Source organism: Eulemur rufifrons, chromosome 17 (assembly GCF_041146395.1).
Source record: "Eulemur rufifrons isolate Redbay chromosome 17, OSU_ERuf_1, whole genome shotgun sequence".
Taxonomy (NCBI): domain Eukaryota; kingdom Metazoa; phylum Chordata; class Mammalia; order Primates; family Lemuridae; genus Eulemur; species Eulemur rufifrons.
In genome coordinates this window covers 41366431-41391829 of record NC_090999.1, presented here as the reverse complement: position 1 = coordinate 41391829, position 25399 = coordinate 41366431, and positions in this window count along the sequence as shown.

Below are 25399 nucleotides of genomic sequence, written 5' to 3'. Positions count from 1 at the left end.
TAAAATGATGGCATCACACCAAGTGAAGTATGGTATTTCAGGAGATAAAAATAGCATAATATACTAGGGTAACAAAAAATTATATTACAATCACTAAGCATTACTGGCTGGGAATCTCATACCATGGACAGAGGAGGTAACATAGTGGGTTATAGCATCACGCCCTCAGGAGAGACTTTAAGACCTATGCATATATTCCCAGGGTACTAGGACTAACCCAAAGAAGGAGTCAAATCATGCAACAAAAATTGACTAGGACTGGGGAGGTGTTTGAAGGTAGAAAGCATATGGAAAAGGTTTGCATTTCAAATGCATCAAGGGGGGCATAAAAAGAAACAGTTATAGTACTATTCAGTGGACTAGCATTTATGCCTAGAATATAGCATAAATCCTACAGATTAACCAACATTTCCAGAAGCATTTTTGTGGGTCAAGTTGCACACAATTATTTTAATACCTGTATAGCAAAATCTAGAAGGAATTTTTAACTTCAGGAAGGATTTATTGAGATCCCTTGAAGTTTATACTATGAAATTAGAACTATACTCCTTCTGCTATGTGTGTGTTGGGAGGGTAAAGATGAGATGTACCTTGGAAATTAAAGTTCTAAATAACCAAATGATTATAGTTCTTATGTAGATGCATTCTCAGAATCATACCTCATTTTTTCTTTCTCTTCAAATGTTTTGAAATATTGATATATTTCCAGTTGTAGTTCATTCCAGTTTTTGTTCATACAATGGTGTTTGCCAACTTCCAAGACTCCAGTAATATTTGTGCTTCTCTTCATCATGTCTAGTAACTATTATCAGTCCATAACTGTCTGCTAATTATTATCCTTCTTTTCTTGACCATTGCTCAGAGGTGGCTGGAGCTGCTGTTAACTTGGATTTTAGTATCCAGGGGTGATATTGCACTTTGGAATTTTGTAGTCTCTCTGTCACATTTACATTTTCTTGTATTTTGTCACCTATTGTGGATTAAGTGTTCATCAGAAAACTAAATAATAGCAGAAAGTGATGTACTGTGTGCATCAGTGAGTATCAGTTCAGCCGAGGAAAGCACAGTGGGATGCGTCAGTGTCCAATGGCAAAGAGCACTTGCTAATATTTGCTCCACTGTACTGCCTCACTGGCCATGAGAACAATATGTAGGAGCTGGGCTGCTCAGTCTTGCAATGGATTTGCATATTTAAGTACAAAAACAGTTGAGACAAATTGCATTCTAATAAATCAGCCCTGTACAGGGAGGTACTCTAAGAGGAATATATATGCATAGAAACCAGGCCAAACTTGACTTATAAATGACACCCAGCAGGGTACACAAATGAATTCTTAATTCCTCCTCACAAGGAATTTTTGGAACCCAAGATCCTGTAGTATAGGGGCATTATTTCTGTTCTGGTTCTAGCCTAAATTTCCCTTTTTCTGCCCTGCTCAGTATTTAATGGTATTTTTTGGCCAAGGCTATTCAAAGTAGGAATGGGCTATTTCAGCAAATATTTTCTGGTCACCTGTTACATGTAAGGCAGGTTCCTAGGCCTCAAAAAGATTCTTTCTGAAAGGAGGAATAATTTCCAAGTAAGATGGACTTTGTGAACAGACTTCTCTGTTCAGGGGGACCCCAGAGCCATTATGTTACTGGGCAGCACGTTCTCCCTGCCCAAGCTCACCGTTTGGGTGTTTAACTCTTGCTAACAAGTAGTCCGCCCTCCAGTGAAAGCTGACAACCTCACACCGCTAGTGTGTAGATGAAAGGGAGCAGATTTTTTAAAAAGATGTTATATTCTCAACTTGGAATAGAGCAAACTGAACCCACGTAGCTTTAAAATGTCCCCCAGAATGCCTAAAATCTGACAAACAAAAGAACACTTGTTATCCGTTAGCCGTCTGCTTAGACATAAAAAAAGCCTTGCCAAATGAAAAGCAGCATATGCACACATGACACATTAAAATCGTGAGAAACCTATGCTTTGCTCCACAGCACGCGTTTCCCGCCCAGTCTATATGCCTGTGTTGTTTTGTTCCTGGTTTCTCTTAAGTGTCACCATAGATGGGAAATCTTCAAACGGCAAGACCTTGTTAAGAATATTATCAACTTTTTCAGGCCATAGTGCAACATAATGTTTGAAATAACACCTTTTCTTAAAACAAATATTAAGTTTTTACGTTAGGTCTTATATTAATCTTTTGGACATTTTAAAGGAGCACTATGTTCGTAACATTAGTACAATATGAAATGGAAGTTCAAGTTCCAGAGACAGGTATTGTAAAATGTTATAAAATACTGACCTTCATTTCATGCCCTCCCTCATATGGCTCTTTTTAGTTTATTCTATTTGAATTTGCCTGTGAATATGCCTAAATTTTGAAGAGGGGATGCCTAATTGAAATGTAATTTAAAATTATCTGACCAGAAATTTTTTTAGAATGAAAGAAAACTCAAGCATGTTTAGTGGAGGGATACTACATTTGTGTATTTTAATTTGCATTTTGTCCAATTTTAACATACTCCTTACTCTTACATACCCACTAATTAATTTCATGAGATACTGATTACTTCCTTTCCAAAATAATAATTATAGATTATAAATGCTATTTACTCAGTATCTCTTTATTCAATTGGTGCATGATCTATGTATGGTATGCCTTTTGGTAATTTCACTACTCATTAACACCTCTATGGGGGGAGGTAGGAAAATGCAAAGTTATGAAACAAAATTATCTTGCTTTTCTTGTTAATAGCATTGTTAATAGATTTGAAAAAGTCTGTAATTAGCCTCTAACCACTGTCATGTCCACAGAAACGGAAGTGAAAGCCTCTATGAAAATGGGGCCAACGCAGGAGAAGAAAAAACAGAGAGAAGGAAAGAAGGCACATACTGTCTGTCATCAGTACCCAGCTCACTTGATGGGAACATACTTTGGTTACTTATGCAGTACAACTTTGGAGGCATACCTCAACATCTCTTTTTACACCATAAAGTCTCCATTTACTGGCTAACGCTTGAAAAGAAATTTAAAGACTTATTTCATAACCAAAAATAAGGCTAAAATAAGAGCCTTTCTTGGGAATAGTATCAATGATGTAATCACAGACCAAAGTGCAATTTTTTCCACAAAAAGGAGAAAACTCACAAAGGTGATATGATGGTTAGGAGTCACTGCTTTTGATCTTTAAATAGTTTTCTGTTCATAGGGATTTAAACAGGAAATGAGAAAAAGGAAACAATAATTATTGAGCATCAATTATGCATCAAGTGCTTTACATACCTTATTTAATCCTCACAGTATCTATAAGCATAGATATAATTAGCTCCATATTAAGTATTTAATACACAAAAACTTTGTTTATAAAAGTTTGCATACCTTGCCTCAGTTATTTACCAAAATGTATGAACTTGTCCAAGGTCATACTCATCAACTGGCAGAGCCTAGATTCAAAACTGGATCTATCCCTTTCTAAACCCACTCTTTTCATCATACTATGTTGCCTGCCTAAGAAAAGAGATGAAAAAATATGAAACTATTTTCAACTGACTCCAGGGAGTACTATGAAGTTCATTGTTTCCTATTTACTTGATATTTCTGTTGATCTTCAAATGTAGTTGCATATTTGGGAGAAATGGTACTATAGGGAAATTAATAAGTGCAGACTACCAAGGCAAAGGTAGAAATCGTAAATGAATCCATAATTTTGTAAAGATACAGAAAAAATTGATAATTCATTATACAGTTTTGGGAGATAATGACAATAGTTTCTGTAGGATTTATCATCCACAAAATTACCTTATATCACCTCTACTTTTTAGGGGATTGGAATGGCCACATTCCCTTTTTCTCTGAACATTTAGAGTGATCCCATTTAGAACTGGTATCTGGATTCAAAACCATTTTTCTTTATTGAAGTAAGGAAGAAAGTAATTTCAATCTTGCTGTGGATTAGCTGCATCAATGTCTAGCCGAAGATTTTATCACAATTCAAAGGTTAGTACATTGTTGAGAAGTATTTACTACTCAACATATTGAAGAGTTAATTGTAATATTATTTCCCATTGAATTATGGATTCAATTCCCCTACAAAGGTTAATTGGTTTTCTTTCCCACAAACAATAAGATGTGACTATAAAGAGGGAAAAGACTATTGGCACCCAACTATAGGCTTATGGGCTTCAGTTTCAAAAATAAAAGCTGACCCATGTAAAGTTATGATTTCATGAAAATAAATTATTTTCTCATATATGAAAACTTTGATGTATAGCTATGTTAAGGAAAGGCTTTTGCGAGTTTTGAGGCCATTAGACAAGGGAAAGGAAACATGCCAGCTCAAACAAAAGGCTACCATTAGGGATCTTGGAGTGTCTCCTGCTTATCAGATGTGTTCTCTGGAGTCTGTTAGAAGAATATTTATTTCCCATTGTATCTGATCCTTAGCAAATGAATTGTGACTGCACTTTTAAACAACCAGTCTTACAGGTTGTTTAAAGAGTTTATAACTTGCTGGGGAAAGTTAAAAATTCTTATGACATCTTGCTTGATCCTTTAAGAACAACCTACAGTTCTTATCTGGGCTTAGGTCTGACTATGGACAATAAAAGGAACGACACTTTCCTTATTTTGTTTGGTGGGGTCTACTGTTTAAAAACAGAAAGACACAAATATCTTCTAAGACTGCCGTGCCCAACCCCCAGTCCATTGACCGGTACCAGTCTGTGGCCTGTTAGAAATGGGGGGCAGAGCTCCATGCTTCCTGGTCTCCCAACCCCCCGTCTATGGAAAAATTATCTTCCATGAAACTGGTCCTTGGTGCCAAAAAGGTTGGGGACCACTGTTCTAAGAAACCATGAGTATTATGGCCTGGGTAAGGGTGAATTACAGTAAACGGTCTAAGTAATACAGCAGAGTATAATGTCGAGAAGAGAAAGGAAATAATGGATTCTTGAATCCTGTTAAAAAATATAATGTTGCCAGTCATTACAGTTTTGGGGGTAGTTTGAAGGTACTAAGACAACCTGAAACATGAAAGTATAATGTGAGTTTATTCTGTCATTTTCTATTACTTCCTCATTATTTGTTCATGTTTAGTTACAGTTATATTTATTTTAGGAGCTTGTCACTGTTTGCTTTGAAAAAAATTAATTTAGTTTACAGATTGGGTTTGGCATGAAATTAATGGAGTTCTAGAATTAAGAATGATTTATTCCAGCCCTATTATATTGATGAGTAAATTGAAGTCCAGAGAGACTGAGTGACTGGTCCAGGGACACACAAAAATCTATTGGCAGAGGAGGTAACAAGTTGGTATTATGACTCTCCATCTATTACTTCTTCTGCTTCACTTTGCCACACACCCCTAATGATGTGTGTGTGTGAGAGAGAGAGAGAAAGAGAGAGAGAGAGATGCCACAAAGTTGGTAATGTTGTATGTGCTCCATGACACTTGTGTAGGAGGCTTTCTACTACCAAAAGAACATCTATCTGTACAAAGTGCCAAACTTTTAAGTATTATTTGAGGCTATAAACTAATATAAAATTGTATTTGAAAGTGAGAAGACCACTTTTCTGCCTGTAGATTTTTCACTAAACTTTTCTGTACACAAACACAGATTTAGGGAAAAAATAAGCATGCCTTTTAACCTTTATATCTATAGTTTTCTTTTGATGTTGATGATTTCTCAAGACTGTCAAAAAGCAAAATTACAACAAATTTAGTTTGACGATCTTAATGGCTTTTATTTGTGATTCTAGAATTGAGTAACTCTTCATTTTAAGAAATAGAATGAGTGTTCCAATGAGCCCAGCAGAGGGGGTTGGCTTTACAGACAAAAAACGGCTGAGGAAAGCGGAAACAGAAAACAACCGTGGATTGGTTATTTCAGAGTTACTTTTCTTGTAAAGGTTAAAGTAGAGGGAACTTCCTTATCATGCTGGCTAAAACTGGCCTGTTTGGGGATTTGACTATTATCTCTCTTTCCTGATTTCTCAGTATGTTAAACAACTTAGTTTCAGCTTGGTGGTGTGGAATTTTAGCATGAGTGACTCCATTTTGTTTTGATCCATTGAGTCTAGTGCAAGAGCTCAGTCCAAACCAGTGACCTCCTATAAATTTTATTTAACAAAACCATACCAGCTGCTGCACCACAGAACATAAATTGTTATATTTATGGTGAGTTTCAGGAAGTACTGTGGAGGTGGAGACATAATAACATCTACTTTTGTATCAAACATTTAATTCTGCATGATATCGTCTCATATATTACCTCAAATAATTCTCACAGTAACTTTGTAAAGCAGATATTTTTATTACAGTTCCACTTTATAGATACAGAAAAAAACAATTGAGTATCAAAAAGGTAGAGTAACTTGTCTAAATCTAACCTGGTGTCTAGCACAGAACTGGTGGTTGTATATTTGTTGCTTTTATTGATGTTCATTTAGCCCTGCAAAGTCCACAAGGAGGATTTTATGCTTGGGAACAGCCATTACATTGTAGGGGCAAGTGTTGTCTAATTGTTTGTCTAAATGTCAGAAAAAGGGAGACTTTTCTATTGAAACTATGTTCTTAGATCATTAGAAAGTATGGTAAAACAGGAATGGTTGAATAGTTCGAATTTTATCCATGTTGCATTTTCTAGCAACATATCTTTTTCCTCAGAAAATAAACAGTTTTAAAGAATGCAAAATAACTCATGCTTTTTATAAACTCTTCTTGAAATACACACTGTAGAATGAAAACTATCACCCCACATTTATCACCTAGAGACAACCATCTTCTGTATTTCTTTTCTACTCTCTCCTTCTCTGTGCATATTTTTATATGGTTGAAATCCAACTTTTTACGTAATTTAGTATCCTGTTTTTCCATTGAGGAGGGCAACATAAACATTTCCCCCATGTGAATGTAAACTCTTCATTAGTGTACCTTTTAAGAGCAGTGTGCAGTATTGTATATTAAGTAACATAATTACTTAATCATTTTCCTGTTATTATAAGGTAAGAGTATTGCTTATATATTTCTATGATAAATAAGCTACGGTACATATCTTTATGCATGCATCATTTTTATTTTCCCATTTCAAATTTCATCCTTAGACTAGAGTTGCAGACGCAGAATTATTAGATCAATACATAGGATATTTTGCAACATTGCTTTTCAGATAGGTTATGTCAATTTACATTTCCAGTTATAGTACATGAGAGTGTTCATTTTGCTACAATCTCACCAGCATCTTAATTTTTAAAACTGCTATTCTACGGGGCAGAAAATGTTTCATTAAAATAATTGCCTCTTTTGATTTTTCATACTAACCTTCTCAGTGTGAAACTAAACAAAACAAAGTAATTCTCACCCACTCATTTTTTAGAAAACAACAGCCCTCACTTAAGATGGGATCAGAGAGTGGCTGCAGGAAAATGGAATTGCTTGCTGACTCTCACGGAGCCAGAAGCCAAGTCTGCATATTTCCTGAAGAAATTGAATGTGGGAAAATAATAATGCAAATGTGGAAGTTACTAATAAGGACAAACACATAAATGGTTGGTTTGACAAGATTTCGTAATTAAATAATTCAAATCTGGAGAGTTATTTTTTTTTGTGTATTTAGCTATCTTTTTGTTTGCTTTCATTTGTTGCCTCTTCATTGGTGTTACTGAATCAGGATGATAGGCAATCAGTCTAATCAAGAGGTCTGTTTGCTAACTCCGTGGGTCTTATTTTTATTCTTGGACTTTAGGCCCTCTTTCAGTTTTGTTGTTTTTATTTTGTTTTGTTTTGGCAGGCCCTCGCCAGCACTGTACTTGTCTTACAGATGTGAGACTTACTGCTAGCAGTGCAGACTCTGAAGGTATGAGTTAAAAATCATAGCTCTTATGTTTACCAACTGTGTGTCCTTGAGTAAGTTATCTAATTCCTCAAAGCCTCAGTTTCCTTATCTAGAAAATTAAGATAATGATAGAACCTGCATCTCATGGCTGATGGAGAATTAAATGAGGCATTGCAAACATTTAGTGCCAGTGCCAAGTAAAAGATTAGCAAGTCATAGTTGTTACTATTATCAACAACACCATTGTTATCACCATTCTCCTCCTCCTCTTCCTCCTTGTCATCATTATAACCTCCTTAGCTCTCTGATTCTGTTTGTGTCATGAATTATTTCTGCCTCAAGGATATGGCCAAGAATCTGTAGTACCTTTCCTAATGTTTATTCATTCACCAACAAACACTTATCTAGAGCAAAACAGATGAAGTTCGGACACAAGGAGCTTATAAGCTTGTGAGGGAAGATTAATAATGAACAAATAAGCAAATATTTCGTATATCAGGAGGTTTTGTGATGGAGAAAAATAAAACAAGGCAAGGAAGAGAGGAAGGCCAGAAGTTGGAATGGGGTTACATGTGAGGAAGGTAGGTTATTATTTATACAAGGTGGTAAAAAACTCTGACAAATGGCCCTCGAGCTATCTTGGAATGAGAGAGAAGAAAATGACATTCTCAATGGAGGAAACACACCTATGTTCAAGAATCAGCAAGAGGGACTGTGCGGCAGGAATAGAGTCATTAAAGGGAAGAGCAAAAGGAGAAGTCAGAAAGTGGGAGGGAGGCAGACCATAGAGGGCCCTGCAGGCCACTGTAAGGGCTCTGACTTTTATCCTGAGTGAGATGGGAAACCACTGGACCACAGTGTGCAGACAAATGACCAGGTAAAGGCAGAAGTGAGGGATGAGATGGGTAGGGAAGGCTATTTAAATAAACCAGGTGAGAGACAGTGGTGGTTTGGACCAGGTGGTAGCAGTGGCAGTGACAGAGAATTGGAAATTGGTGGATTCTTAATACATACATATATATGTATTAAGATATACATATATATATATATATATGTATGACTAGCATCATATTTTTAATGCATTGATCTTATAAATATGTGTAAAACTAACCAGTGGTCCTTTCTTTTTGTTTCCAGTAGCTATGGTTGTTTTTGTTATTTTAGAATGCCCCCTTCTATCTTTTATTGTTAACAATGTTTTGTTGTTGTTAATTATTGTTAACAATTTTAGTATTCTTCTCTCATCATCATTCATCTCCCTTCTTCATCCTCCTCTAACCACCTGGTTTCATTCCTTTAGGGATTCGCCTCCAGGATTGTCCCAGACTAGAAAAATGTTGAGCACCTGAAGGTCCTTCTAACCTCCTTTCCTTAGTTTGAACATGAGTAGATCCCAGGAGATATACTTCCTTGATTTTTCCAGTTGAACTGGAAGTTGACTTATCTACTTGCTGATTGCTTTTTGGCTTCCAGCGTTATTTTGCTGAGGCAATTCACCACATTCAGTAGAGTAGTGTTTTACCTTAGCCTCTTCATTCCCATTTAGGGGACTAATGATAGTAAGGGCTGTGGGAATAACATTTTTGACCATCCTGAAACTTTAAATATGTACCTTTGGATGAATTTAAATATGCTTAGATGTTTAAGATGCATGGATTGTATTCTAGGCCTTATGGTGAGGCCATGATGTGGTGTACAGAAGGGCTCCATGTATCTGAGAGGTGCTATGTAGCAGGATCGGGGCACTGTGGGCAGACCAGTCAGGTCCTTCTTCGTTTTCCTGTTCTTTTAGTCTTTGCATATTTGATTCATCTACTTGTCTGTAGAATCTGTGTCTTCTCCTCTCTCTCCCCCTCTGGTGTTTGGTACATATGAGATGACAAGTAGCCATGTTATATTAGTGAATACATGCCCAACCAGCCACTTGCTGTTTTCTCTGCCTGGGAGGTTCTTCCTCCACACACATATATGATTTATTTCTTCACTTTTTTCAGGTTTCTACTCAAATATCCTCTCATCTGAAATGCTTTCCTTGGCTATTCTATCTAAAATATTATGGCCCTTTACTCTTATTTGTGTACCTACTAGTGTATTTTTCCATTACTAAAATGTAAACTCCATAAGACTTTACATGCAGTTTTGTTCCCTATTGTATGCCCAGAGCCTAGAATAGTGCTCACAAATAGTATTGAATGAATAACAGAAAAAATGTATGAGCCTCATCACCTACCTTCAAGACTTGAATAATGAGGAACAAAAATATTTAGCAATTACAGTGCAATAAGAGCAATTGTAGAAATAGCTAGAAAATAGTTTCAAAATAGAGGAAAATGCACATCTCACTATTTGGGAAGAACCATAAGAGGCAGAGGCTTAAAATATGAGGTGGAATGTCTGTCCTTATTCAGATGGCGTCTGTATTGTCTGTTGAAGGTCAAAAGCTCCAGCTTGTATGCTGTTCACTCACCTTCATTCAGCATTGTTCTATGTACTGTTTGAAGAGAGAAAAATAAGTGTTTCTGGATGATCATAATTAATTCCAGGGAGTGTGAATAGTAGCTTCCCAATCCTATTGGAAAAAAAAAAATGCCTGAGAAGTAAAACATTTGAAGACTTCTCCCTCAGAACTATCCTTAGAGCACTGGTAATGAAGAAGTCTATGGCAGCAGGTGTGCACTCACTTTGGGTTTATGATAGAGGCATGTGTGCCTCACTGGGGACAATGCCTTCCTTTGAGCATCCACAGTGCTGCCTGAGAAAAGACTGGGTGTGCTCTTTGCAGCTCTCATTGTCCTTAGCAGCACAGGGTGTGGCTGCAAGCAGTATGAAAGCCAGGGTCTTTGAGTGGATGTGGGTGTCAATATTTCTTTTGGATCTGTTCCTGTAGCTATTGCTAGCCTTTCTGAAATGCCTGAAGAGTGGCATTCCATGTCAGATATCAACCTGTGGCTGAAAATGCCCTGGCTACTTTGCAGACATTGGCAGGAATCCAGACTCCAGACGACCGTTGCTGAAAATAAGGTGGTATCCTCTCTTTAACCTTTGGTGTGGTGGGTGCATGGGTTTTGTCCCCTTTCTATGACTGGCCGAGTGCCAAGCAAAAAAAAAAAAAACCTTCAAGATTATTTTCTCAATATTCTATGTAACAAATCATTTGAAGACTAAGAATTAGAAAACACTTGTTCTAATTCAGGATCTATTAATAACAGTCTATATAAACCATGAAAGCTTTTTATTGAAGCTTCTCAGTTCTGCAAATTAATACAATAAACCACAGACTTAGGAATCAAAAACATTTTGACTAACTGGGGAATTCAGCTAAAACAAACATAACATTTATAAATGTAAGTTGAAAGACAGTAAGTTGTGATAGATAGAGCAATAGAAAGGGAGTCAGGACATTTGATACTTAGTGTTGTACTGAACATTAGCGGGGTCTGTGACCTTGATATGTCGCTTAACCTCCAGGGATGTCAGTTTGCACATTAATAAAACGAGGGGTTTTGTCTAAACCAGTGCTGTTCAATAGACTATTCTGTGATGATGGAAACATTCTATATCTGCATTGTTCAGTGTGAAAGCCAGTAGCCACCTGCATCTACTGAGCACTGGAAATGTAGTTAGTACAACTGAAGAACTAAGTTTTTAATTTATCCGGTAGTTTTAGGGGATGTTTGTATTATTGCAAACCTTCCTGATTGTCTCTGTCAGTCTTATGGGGAGGCAGGACTCATCTCTCACTATAAAATTTAAAAACCCCAGAGACTTGCATTCCTAGCTTCCCTTCCAGCTAGCAGGTGAGCACATGACCTAGGCACAACCAATAGGATTGCTGCACCATTCCAGTCTTTGAAATGGAAGCTAATTATTCAAAGAAGCAGAAACAGAGGAAAACACATACAACAATGGCCACACACTATCGGGTTTTCAGGGCGATGATAGCAGTAGTTCTGGTGAGGGAATCTGTTGTTCAGCACTGGGGTGAGAGTAAACTATGATGTCGTTTGTTCAATATAGTGACAGTGGGGTCCTTCCCTGATTGGTTCTGCTACATGACTTTGTCATCCTCACAGCTATGAAGACCTGCTTACTCAAGACTGTTTTAAAAGTCTGGTTCTTCAACTTCCTGAGAATTCTGATAATTGCCTGGTATATTTTCTTTTTTGTTTCTTGCATCTTAATGATTCCATTTTTTGTGACTTGTGGCTATGAGTCCTACAGATTATGGGCAGAGGGAAGACAGACATTTAATTAATAAATATAATGTGTACATTAAGTCATGCGTAATAGTGCTCGGTAGGCATAGAGTTTCACAACTAGGTTTCACAACTGGTGATAGGTCAGCTGGCTCTTCAAAGGGAGAGGAGTTTTGCCAGTAGAAATGGGGAAGGTTCATGACAATAGAATAAAACGCACGTGCAAAGCCTCAAGGTTAAGATACAGCATGCCATGTTTGGCCAAAAGGAAGGAGTTCGGTACATGAAGAAGAGATAAAAAGTGAAACTGAAGAGATAGATTGGGACTCTACTGTGGAGTTTTGGCTTTACTTTACAGGCTACAAGATCCAGCACGTGTCTGGGCAGGTGTGTCATGACCCAGTCTGACTTCTGGGGGCATATTGGAGTGGGGAGAAGCTGATGACAGGTGTTGGTTGGGAGGTTATTGTAATTTTCTAGGTATAGAGGGTGAGGAAACAAGGGGGTGGAGGCACCAGATTTAAGAGTTTTATTTCTTTTTCCTTCTTTTGTTCTTTTTTCTTATTAGGCATGGGAGTGAGGAGAAAGTAGGAATTGAGGATAGACTGAGATTTCCATTTTGGAACATTAGGTAGAGGATGATGCTGCCGCTGCTAACTGAAAGAAAGACTGAAGGTTTGTCCTTGTGGAGAATTAGAGAAAATTGTGGGGTATCTAAATAGATATGCAGGTAGGTATGCAGGTATGGAGGTTAATACAAAAGTCGGCATTGGAGATGTGCTGTGTAACCTCATATTAGTCATAAAGGGAGCCCCAGGGAAAAGAAAATGTGCAGCTCTGAAACATTTAGGAGACAAGGGTCCTCTGCCAAGAGAGAGAGGACAGAAATGGGGTAAAGAGTTTGAGGAGAATAATCAAACTTGGAATAGCTGCTCTGACGAATGGAAAGTGGAATTAATTTGGTTAGTAATAAAATCATTACTAAGTGGTTTTGTGAGACTAGTTTAGAGTGTAAATCTTTGAGATTAGATGACTCCTCCAGTAATGGATTGCATTGTGCAAGTAGGAGCAGAGAGAGCCATTGTTAAGTTGATCTAGGCGTGGGACTGTCAAGGTATCCCTGGAGAAGATCAGCGTATGGAGGAATTGTGGGTACTAGTGAGGAGATGCTTCTCCAGAGGGTGAAAATATGAGACACATTACAGTATAATGTAGTAGGCTTCACACTGTATTCCTGCGGTAGGCTTTAGGACCCACATCTTAACAAGAGCTCTGCTTCCATCTGTTTTATAGTCTATATTTTGTTTTATTTTTAGGTTTTAAGTATTTAGGGTTTAAGTATTCATTAAAAAGAAAGGTTTCAATTGTAGGAAAGTTGTAAAACCACTCCTTTAGTATAAGAAAGAACTTTTAAGAATGAATCATCCTGTGATGAAGTAAATTGCTTTGCAAAGTAGGGAGTCTATCAGGCTTAAAATAGGAGAGATCCCTCTGTTGATTGGGGAGGCTGGATTAGACCGCCTCTGAAGACACTTCCAGCTCTAAAGTGCTATGATTCTAGGAATTATCCTGGCTTTTACAAGCCTGGATATCTTATGGGGAATATAAAAAGCATCCCTTCAGGTGAATCACCTAAAAAACTTTTATCAATGCCCTTTAGATCTTTGTATATTTTGTAAGATTCAATCTTGGCTTTTTTAACTTGAACTTATCACAGATGAAACAAATGCTGTTCTATGTAGACCATGTCTTGTAGTGTGTTTGGGGGCTTCCTTTGGGCATGTTCTGAGGAGCAGAGATGTGTTCTGTCTGGGTCAACTCCGCTGATGGACACTCCTGTCTACTGAGGCCTGGTTGTGGGTAGAGCCTTCCCACTGAGTCCTATTCTTGGTAAGACCAAGGTCTGCCCTCTTCTTAACATTTTTTGATGCTGCACAACTTGAGGATGTTTATTCTAGCTAAGCCTACAATCCTGTTTAGGATGCTGTCTTACACTGATAATGACCCACCAGAGTATTCTAAAAATTCTATCTGGTAAAATTCTCCTGGGCTTTTGTGTGTGTATATGTGTACTTGTCTTCCAGCAGGGTCAGCATGTGTTAGTGCATATAAATATTCACCTATAACTTTCTGTCTGGCTTAAAATATTAATTCATCCAATTTTCTGCAGACGCTGTGGATTTTCTCAGTGTATCAGTCAATGATTTGGCAGGAAATGAACGGCACACTCAAATTGGGTAATGGAGGACTATTCAACAGGTGTGCTATTTTCACAGGTGTGGATAAGTAAGGAAACCAGCAACGGATGGTACGATATCCTGGGATAGCGACAGTGAGGAATCATTACTCCACCTAGATCAGAAGGGGCGAGGAGAGGGAGCCGTGACCTCTAGAGAGTAGCTTTGTGGAGAGTGCTGCTTAATGGGAACTTTGGCCTCAGTAAAGGGACACTGTCAACTGCTGGCAATCAGCAAGGAGAGAGTGAGGTACATAAATACCCCAAACTTTGCCTTCAATCTCCTGCCAGTAAGTGGACAGTTTTAGCTAGTAAAACATGCTCCGGTCACTTTGTTTTCATGGATGGTTTCAATTTAGTAATTACTATGCCCAATACAGTATATTCATCAACACACCTTCATTCTCAAAGCTTCACCTCTTTCCAAACTTGTCTGCTTCAGGCTCTGAAATCTGCACTGGAGAATCACCTTCTCTTCCTTTTACATACGTTTTACCTCTTCTCTCTGCTTTCCTCTCCCCCACCAGGGTACAGGTGGACTCAATAACTACTTCCCCCAAAGAAAGCTTCTGATTCTCGAGAGCATCTTTGACTTCAGCTTCTTAATAACCTTGATGTAGCAAGTGAGGGACTAAGAATGGCAACTCAATTTTTGGTCACCTCCTTTGCAGCCCCTGCAAGGAGGCCAAGCACTTCACTTTGGGATGTGTGTGAGTGTAGGGGGAGTGGAGTGGCCCTGCTGCCCCAGGCCTCAGCCAGGACTGAGGCAGAGTCCCAGTGACACGTGCTGTTAGACAAGTTTCCTGTAGTCTCAGCAGTCCAGGTCAGCCCCCTTAGTTCAAATGCTTCGTGCTCTAAGATGTCCTCCAACCTACAGAAAGCCTGGGACAGGCCACATATGTGTATGGTAAATTTTTTAAGAGAAGGAGATGAGTAACTTTTGCCAAATCAGAAGCAGGCAATATCAATGAAGTGTTAAAGGAAGACAGTGGCATGACATCCCGTAGAGGAAAGGGCTTTAGAAATGGATCTGCAAACCTATGCTAGAATCATGGTTTCACCATGGCTTAACTGTAACTTTAGCCAAACTGCTTAATTTTTCCAATCCTCAAGTTCTTCATCTGTAAAAATGGTTAAAATAATACTACTCTCTGTGTAAACAGAGTGTAAGTTTTGTAATTTGTTTAGCAAAATTTAGAGGAACATAAAATAATCTGCTCAAAGTTTTCTTTACTTTTTGTTTGTTTACTGCTGGGCCAGAGAGCAACTCTCTCTCTGTGATAAGTGGTTATTGTTGCCTCAATACAATTCTTATGCATTTCCCTGGGAAAAGGTTCTGTAAGCATCTCTTAAGAAGCAATACTGGCTAGCACTTAAAATGAGAACTCTTCCTAGTAAAAAAGGACTGATGGGAAGTTGTGATTTTAGTGTCCCTCATCTTGGGTCTTCCTTTTCTAACTGGTGACTTACCCCCCACCGCAGGGCACCACTGTTCGGATGCCCAGCCTGCCCTGCACAGCACCTGGCGCTCTCAGCTTTCCCTTCCTCCCTGCCCCACAGAACCCCTGGGCCACTTCTCTAGAAGGAAACCAATATACACATTCAAACCAAGGAATGAATGGCATATGCAAGCTTAATCAGCCACTCTTCCCACATAGAACACTCATTTGAGCCAAAGCCTCCTGTGGTTTGAATAAGACAATAACAACACACAAGACTAATTAGAAAATATACACAGGTGTCAAACAGAGACCAACAACACTTTATTGCGGGTAAAGCTGGGCTCAAGAATTTGGCCTGGATCTGGTAAAATAGGTTCCTGGATCTGGTAAAATGCTGCTTCCACATCCTCCCCTCACCACATCACCAAGTTCAGACCTTCAGACCCTGGTGAGGGGAGTGTCAGTTTGCAGCGACAGCTTATCCAATCAGCTTATGCCTCTCGCCTGCCAAGAGTACAAGCAGGGAGTAGAGGCCATATGTACCTTTAGCATATAACCCCACCTGATGGAGAAATACAAATTAACAGAAGTCATACACTTACCTTCTCCTCAATCAGATAAAGCACTCCTCACATAGGAAAAGCAAATGAGAAATGGAAGAAAGTTTTGGTACTTCTTCTACCCATTTCATACAAGAAGTCAGAGGTGCCTATTTTACAGACCAGCACAAGCCCGGGACAGGAAAAGGATGTTTCCTTCTACTTTTCTGTGCCATAAGCATGAGATTGAAAACACAGGAAACTGAGGGATTTTCAAAGGGCAGATATGGGGCAATAAAGGCTTTCCTGGTGCCATTTAATCACATCTCATATGTATAGACTTGCTATGCCTTTGTGATTATTTGTTGTTTTAAGCAGCCTCTGTTGTCTTACCTTTTTTAAAAAGATCTAGTCATTATTCACAATTTTTTTTCCCTTCACTTAATGAAAACAGCCAGTGAAGAGCAGATAAGACATCTAACTGTAAACAGAATATTTCAGGTTCCCTACTGGTTAGAATTAATATTTATAACAGATTGTAAATCTTTTGGAGTCAGAAATATATATTTTTTGCCTTACAGAAAAGACCTACCACAGTGCTTAGCACATAGTACGTGATGAACTCTCAATAAATGAATAAATTAATCTCACTATAGTCCTCTTCCTCTTTTTTTAAAAGCCATCCTAATTCCTTGAACTTCTTCCTTCCCATTTCTTATGCTCCCTATAAGCATCCTCAATTTCTTATCTCTCATTCGTCTTTCTTTCTCCTAGGCAACTATTTGCTCCTGAAGTGCTTTTATTTTTCTGTCTTTCTCCCCGACTTATTTTCTGCTAACTTTCCATCACCCTTCCTTTTCTTTCATCCCTGCCTCCATAATTATCTTCTAATCACCTTTCCTTGTGCAACTTGGATAACTGGAGAGGAACAGCTCACGTTATAAGATCAGCTACTAATCGGTCATGGGGAGAAGAGCCAGAAATCCACTTTAGGCTGATCCAAGACAAACACATACCAGTATCTATTTTGATATCACAAGTATCTCCAAAGGACTTCCAGTCTTCCTTGACTGGCTTTTACTTGAACCTAAAGTCCACTTCTGAAAAGCTGATCCAAAGTTTACTAGCTTGCATATTTGTAAAGTTCTGCAAATAACAATAATGGGTATTCATATTATCTCTCTGTTGGCCTAATTACCTAAATTATGAAAATCTAGTGAAAGGGACAATATGTTTTCTTCTTAAGTGCCTACAACAAACAGAACCTATCTTAGGTACTTTTGTAATGCAATAAATATTAATTGAATATAAGTAGTTTGAATTGTTACTATGAAATCCTACCATAATTGATAATATTTTGAATTTTCAGTGGATCTGAAAATATATGTAATTCTTACTGTATTTCCTGGAGATTCTTCCAACCATAAAACTATTGAATTTGATTAAAACTTAACCAAAGACAAAACAAATAATATGGAACAAACACAGCTACCTGGGGAGAGTTAATTTTCTTATGACAATTGTACACTAGAAGATTGAAAAGAAACTTTAATATTAAATTAAAAACAACAAACTAAAAAACCTAAACATATTCAGTAAGGAAAATTACTCAAGAGCTATCGATTTTCAGGCATTTGGCCTTAAGAAAAGAATAAGAAGGAAAAGGGAAATAAGAGAAAATGACTCTTAAATACTCAGTATCTGGTCTCATGGGAATGAGAAAGGTCTTGGGGTTAGATCAACCTTCCAGGGCAGGAAAAGTGATAGTTCCAAGGAATAGACAGCAGGCAGAAATTCAGGCAGTCAACAGTTGACATAAGAGAAGGACAGCAATAATTATTGGGGACAAGTTACTGGATTTCAGCAGCAGGACTGTGGCTATTTTAGTCTCATAAAAACTGGGGAACCATCCAAGAAATGAAAGGAAAGACTTACACAATGGGAAAAATGAGACAGCCAGGGTTTGGCCACTAGGAATCAGACCAGAGCCCAATTCCCGGGCATCCAAGCATAGGTCAGAGAAGCAGCAGAAGCCAGGCTGCTTGGATTTTAATTCTCTAAGCAATGCTGTAAGGGTCCTGAGAGTTCCTGTGACCAGGGCAGAATCAGTCCCAGAGGAGGGGGTGAGCTAAATTTACAGGAAGGGCCAAAGTGACATGAGCTTTGAAATTGAGAGGAGGAAAGAGACAAGCATCATTATGTGAACAGTATATATAATAGATAAAAATTCTAAGAATCCTGTGCTGCAACAATGGTCTGAAGTTAATAGTCAAACCCTTCTCTTAGGGTTACTGGGATGATGAAATGTCTTAATATATAGAAAGTGCTTAGAAATTATTATTCAAGTAATGTTAGCTGACTATTATTGGTATTATCAATACTATGACTGTTTTGCAGTTCTTTATGAAGATCCTGCTTCTGTTTAAAGTTTCTGAAAGAAGCCACAAAGGGGTCTAACTGGCAGAAGATTTTTGGGGGGCTGTGTGACTTGAAAGGTTATACTGAATACATGTTGGGAAGCAAGAGATGCCTAGACAGCATGGGTCCCAGAAGATGTTCTCAAAGTCTGTGAGAATAAATGATCTGGAACACCCTGAAGACGGTTCTGTTTTTGAGATATCTAGAATCTATAACCCCAGATTTAATTTCCGAATGCCCTGTTGCAGGTGAGATGAAAGAGGTTTGGAATCTGATAAGTTCAATTCGTTTAGAAATACTAAGAATAACACCTTTGGCAAAATATGTGGAAGCAAAATATGTCCTTAGTGCCTTTTCACAACATCCCATTCCAAAGGGAGCTCTATCTGCCCAAAACTGATTCCATCTTTAACACACAGCAACCCTCTATCATCATTCATTCATTCACTGTCTCATTCATTCATTCATTCATTCATAATTTTCAGTACCAGCCAATCATTTGTAGACTCATAGATGTGATGGACTAATTATAAAATTTTAGAGATAATAGCGCAAAAGATTGCTGTACCTTATTTTGTACAATAAGAACATTAAAAACCACACAAGTAAAATTTATATGCCAAAGGACACTATAACACCCTAATAAATAGGAGAGATATAAAATCATATGAAAGGACCATTTTTAAAAAATGGAATACATTTTTCTTCTTAAAAAAACTCATGTGCTCTCCGTTATGCTTATTACTTGGCCCTGGTCCAGGGAAAACTTGGTCGTGGGTTGGCAGTGGCTGTATTTGGAACCACTACCTTAAGCCACAATCTCCCTGTCTTCTTTCCTTGCCTCCTTCATAGTTTACCCACATTGTTCTTTGTTTCTGCTAGGTGCCCTGCTGGAGAATGGCCCAATAAATGCTCTGGCATTTGGACATTAAACCTGAGGCTTAGTCACATTTGAAGAAGATGCCTGGAAAGCTGCAGTGGCCCAAGTTAACATTTAATGTATCTTAAAAGGAAAAAGGGAGAAAAATATCCCTTTTGGTACTGCTAAAAAAATAATCAAGTAATATAGTAGCCTTCTTACCCAACTGGTCTTTAGAAAGGGCTTTTCTTATCTTTCTAATTGTTTAAGAATCTCTAGATCCAAGGCTTCTAAGTCATTACATCAGTCAAACAGCTCTAATGATGCCAGAAATTCTTGTCAAGCATTTCAGAAAGTAGTCAAATGATTATATTGCAGGTCCTCATATTACCAAAGCATCCCAGGGGATGATCTGTGTGGGGGGCAAGGTTCTGCTTTGAATTTTAATTTTCTTTAAACTGTTTTGCTAGAAAAATTTATGGGCTTAAACATATTTGGAAACTATCAGTCTATTGCAGTCTGCGCCCATATGAAGCCAGTTCTAAGCTTTTCTTTTTATAATTCCAAATATCTATGAATATGGAGTTAGTTACTCTAGTAATATAGTTGTCCTTGAACTAAGGATTGTATAAATGAGGTTGTTTAAAAACTGAAGACAGGCTTGCTTTATACCTAATAAAAGAATTTGAACAAGAGAGAATTTTATTTCCTACTATAGATTTTTAATTTGTTTACCCTATGACTTGATTCTCATTTTCTGGGCCAAGGTTCCTGTTAGAAAAATTGAAGCCAATAATTTCAATGTCTTACTAAATTTAGTCACTTTTTTATCCGCTGACAAGCTCCATTGACTGGCATGAGAGCAGAAGGGTTCAGTGAAATATATGAGTAGAGCTGATAATAGAAACACAAATAAAATCTAATCAATGCATTTGTTATTCAATAATCAATTGATTTCCCTTTATTTGAATATTAGATGTTGAATTAGTTATTAGATAATAGATATGTTATCAGCTACATAATATAGATTAGATATTGCTATGAACTGAATGTGTTTCTCAAAAATGCATATGTTGAAACTTAGTCACCAGTGCTATGGTATCAGGAGGTGAGACCATTGGGAAGTTGCTTAGATTATAAAGGTAGAACTCTCATGAGTGGAATTAGTGCCCCTATAAAAAATATCCCAGAGAACTACCTTTTCCCTTCCACCATATGAAGATATAGCAAGAAGGTGCCATTCTATGAACCAGGAAGTAGGTCCTCACCAGATACCAAATCTGCTGGTATCTTGATCTTGGACTTTTCAGCCTCCAGAACTGGGAGAAATAAATTTCTGTTGTTTATAATCTTATGGTATTTTACTATAGTATCCTGACCAGACCAAGATTGTGTGTGTGTGTGTGTGTGTGTGTGCGCGCGCGCGTAAGAGAGAGAATATGTATTATAGATAGATATGTATATATAATGCATATTAGGTATTATATTAGTGATATATCACTCCAGTTTAAAATAAACATTTACCAATTTACTTAATAAATTTAGCAGCTTAAACTTAGAAGCTTGAAACAGCAAATAATTATTACCTCAGTTTCTGTAGGTGAGGGATTTAGGAAAAGCTTAGCTGTGTGGTTCCAGCTTAGAATCTCTCATGAGGGTGCAGTGAAGATGTGAGCTGGGGCTGTCATGATTTGAAGGACTGATGGGGGCGGGAGGATCTGAGTCTAAGACACCCCACCCACAGGACTGTCCATAGAAGGCCTCAGTTTCTTGATGGCTGTTGGTGGGAGGTCTCAGTTCCTTGCTCTCCTTTTGGCTCTCCAAAAGTACGAGCCTCTCCTTTTGGCTGCTTGTGTGTCCCCTCAGCATGACAGCTGGGTGATGGGAAGAGGAAGAGTGTGAGGAAGGAGCCACGAGTCCTTGACTAACCCCATCTTGGAAGCCACATACTATCACTTCCACCACAGTCTATTTATTAGAAGCAAATTACCAAGAACTGTTTTCGTTCAAGGGAAGAGGAATGACACCTTACCTTTCAAAAAAGAATCAAAGATTTTGTGGGCATAGTTTAAAATTGCTACAAGTGTATTTGGCTTTTGGCCAAGATCTACAGGTCATTCTCACTGCTATTATTTAATACTCATTGCTGCCGCTGTATTCTAGTCCTGTAAGGTCACATTTCCACTAGTTAATAATCTTGAACAATTCTGTCTCCTTCAGGAAATGACTGTGTTTAGGCTGTTGGGAGTAGACATAGGCCAAGGAGGTACTACTTCTCTTTTCTCCTTTCCTCCTCTTCTCTCTCCCCCATTCTCTCTTTCCTCCTCTGACACCTCTTGCCCCTGTAGCCCCTGGAATAAGACATAGATATGTGGGCTGAGGGATTGCATATTTATGCAGATCTATGTAGTCATGTGTTTCCTGGGACAATAGCAACCTGTAACACAACTACCTACAAAACCCAGAATGTAAATTACGAGGCATCGAGACCCTTCACATACAACACACTTCCCTTTGCACCTTACGCTTAGCCACGGTGGGGCAGTTTTATATTCTAAATATGCGACTTTCTGTTTCATCTGATAGTGACTGAGACTGGGTTGTTTTAGTATTTTTTACAGGATACATATATACTTTTTTTTTAATTTATGTCATTATATTCTCATTTGTTTATTGCATTATTTAAAAAGTTCTCAAATATTATTTACCTTTTCTCAGTCATCTCTCTTGTTTTATCAGGTGTTTGTCTGAAATGAATTTTGTCCCCCTCCTTCCCCAAATTCATATGTTGAAGCCCGCCCCCATGTCACTTTGTTTGGAGATAGGGTTTTTGAGAAGGTGATAAAGGTTTGATGAGGTCACAAGGGTGGGGCTTTAACCTGATAGGGCCAGTGCCCTCATAAGAATGGGCAGAGACGCCAGAACTCACTCTGTGTCCCATGTGAAGACACAGTTTTGCAACCTAAGGAGAGACACTTTGCCTTGGACTTCTGGTCTCCAGAACTGTGAGAAACTAAATTTCTGTTCCTTAAGTCACCCACTCTGTGGTATTTTTTAAGGGCATCGTTAACAGTCTGATTCAGGCTCATGCATCTCTGCCTCCTTTCTTCCTTACAAGTTTGCCCCAGGGTCTTGCCACCTACTTCTTCCCAGAGAATAGACAAAATATAGCAAGCGTATGGCAGGCCTCTCTCAGAATAGCCAAGAGGCTGGTGGCAGTGGTCGCCAGCTGAGAATATTCCAGCTGTCAGTAAATAGGACCTTTACTTGGCAGCAAGAGATTGAAAGTAACATTTACAATGCAAAGAAATTAGTTAAAATCCTATCAAGTCCACAAATAAAGATTTATTATATCATGACACTTTGATGGGGGTATTCTAGGTGTGGATTATAACCACACTCTTTTATTCAAAATTCCAGGGAGTAGCTCCATTTTGCAGTTCAGACCTTTTGGGATTTTAGGAAATTAAATCAATAGAGTGAGTATTTCACAAATGAAATCAATTCCATTAGAAGAAAACCCTGGCCTTTTTTTTATTTTACTGTTTTACTTTTCCAGGGAGGGGTTCTTTCTTTAATTATATGATAGTGATAGCTGTGCCACTTTAAAAAGACCTTACTATGGGACAAAGAAGTTTGCAAACAGAGGCATATGGATGAGAACAGGGTAGGACATGGATCGGTTCCCTAACACGTGGACTAGAACAGAGACCAAGAGTTTAGGGGCAAGAACACAAACATTAAAATGTAGGCACCAATTCATATAGTAAGTTAGAGAGCATATCTGAGCTGAGACTTGGGGCAGGGTACTCATCACTTAAATAAAACATCAAGAATGCTTCAATGAAATGCAGCAGAGAAAGGGGGTATGTATTCTGAGGTTTCTTAAGTACATTAAGTGAAGTTTGGCCTAGGAAAAATAGTAGAGCTAATGTTACAGGTATGGATATTTGAAGGCTTAAATGTGTAATTCCAAAGGAATTCAATTTATTCATTCTGCAAGCTAGAGGACAGGAATTAAAGCTAAAGACTGGTCTAATACAAGATACTTATGGGCTAATGAAGTTCCTTCCATTATTAATGTTGACCAATAGGACTTCTGAAGATTGTTATAAAATTGTATAAGCCTATTATGGGATTCTAGCCTATCTATACCAAAGTTTATGAGTGAGGAAGACTGTATGTATCACAGACAAGTGGCAAATGGCTAGGTACTTTTAAACTCATAAAATATTATCCCTCAAAGTTCTTCTTTTCCCCTGAGCTTAAAGTCTCAGGACGTATGGGAAAGTTTTCCTGCTGCTTATTCTGGAGTTACTTATGCAGTTAAATGACAGCGCATTAGAACAGCTATTAAGCTAAGACATTAATTTTGGAAAGCAGATTTTTTTTTGATAGAATTCTTGGACTTCATCTTATGTAACACAACTTTAAGTGGTTTGTGAATCAGGATACTTAGATTTATCTTAGTTTCCTCTGTGGCATCTAGTAGAGTACCTAGTACACAAGAGAAATTGAATAGATAATGTTGAATTGAAGTTAACATTTCCCCCCAAATTTAGTTTCCTAACTCCCTTACTTTCTTCTCTGAGATCATTGTCTCTATCTTATGAACAATCTGTTGGTGCAATACACATCCTAACAAGTGCCAGAATATTCTACCTGAAGGAGGAATATTATTTGACACACTAAGACTTCAAGGTGTTAGGAATGGCCTGCTTACTTGTTGCAGGATAGGGCAGACGGAGAGGGGTGAAGGTGAACCGGCACCAAAAGTTGGTGTGAGCAGGAACAGAACAGACTTAGCTACTTAGTAAAGATTCACACTGGTCGCAGAGCACTGCTTCCTAAAGTTCCCCCACCAACATGTAATAAAAGCAAGATTTGTCATCATAGACCCCAGAGAGGTAGCAGGTGGCTTTGATAGGTAGGATGGAATGTGATAGGGAACCAGAACATGAAGTGTGCCTGAAAGTAGCAGGTCCACAGGCATAAGAAAGACAGGTAGAGAACATGGATAGTAATTTTCTTCCCTTTTATTATCTCTCTTATGAAAACCCCTCCTTATGGAATATACTACTGCCTGACAAGCACTACTTTTATTCCCTTTCTCTCTCTCTCTCTCCAATTAGAGCAGGTACTACTAGAAGTTTCTAGTAATATTTACTATTTATACTTCTACTACCACATCACATTAAGTCATCACCTTTTCTGTGTTCAATTTTACTATCCTTACCAGTTCCCTAACACTATCATTCAACTACCTACAATTTATGGGGTGTTTTACTATATTGACCAAGCTCTGTGCTAGATGCTTCGTGATGTTATCTTTAATCCTCACAATAGCACTTACAGGCTTCATATTATTCTCCATGTCTTCAAATGAAGATCCTGATATGAACGAGTTTAGACATCTTAATATATTCATTTAACAGGCATGTATTATACGTCTCCTATATACCAGGCATGGTAATAGAGTCTAGTGATATGAAGGTGAATAAGACACATTCTCTGTCCTCAAGACCTGCACTTGAGGGAAGAGATACATAAACAGATCACTTATCATAGAACATCATAGAAGTGGCATAGCTAAAACATGAACAGGCTATTGTGGAAGGAGAGAGGAATCTAATCCAATAAGAGGTAATCAGAAAGGTGGTGCTGGTGTTGGATGAAGCATGGCTTTAGGACTTTGGTTTGAGTTCAAAGATGCATAAGATTTATGTGGACAAAGCTGGGGAGGGAAAGAAAGAGAAAAGCAATCCAGACATTTGTCTTCTCTTATTTGATATCTCTTTATTTTTTGTTTCACTTTTTTGGAGATTTTGTCAGCTTTATCTTCTTATTTGACATGTTCAAATTTCAACTATTAATAAAAGTATTTCTT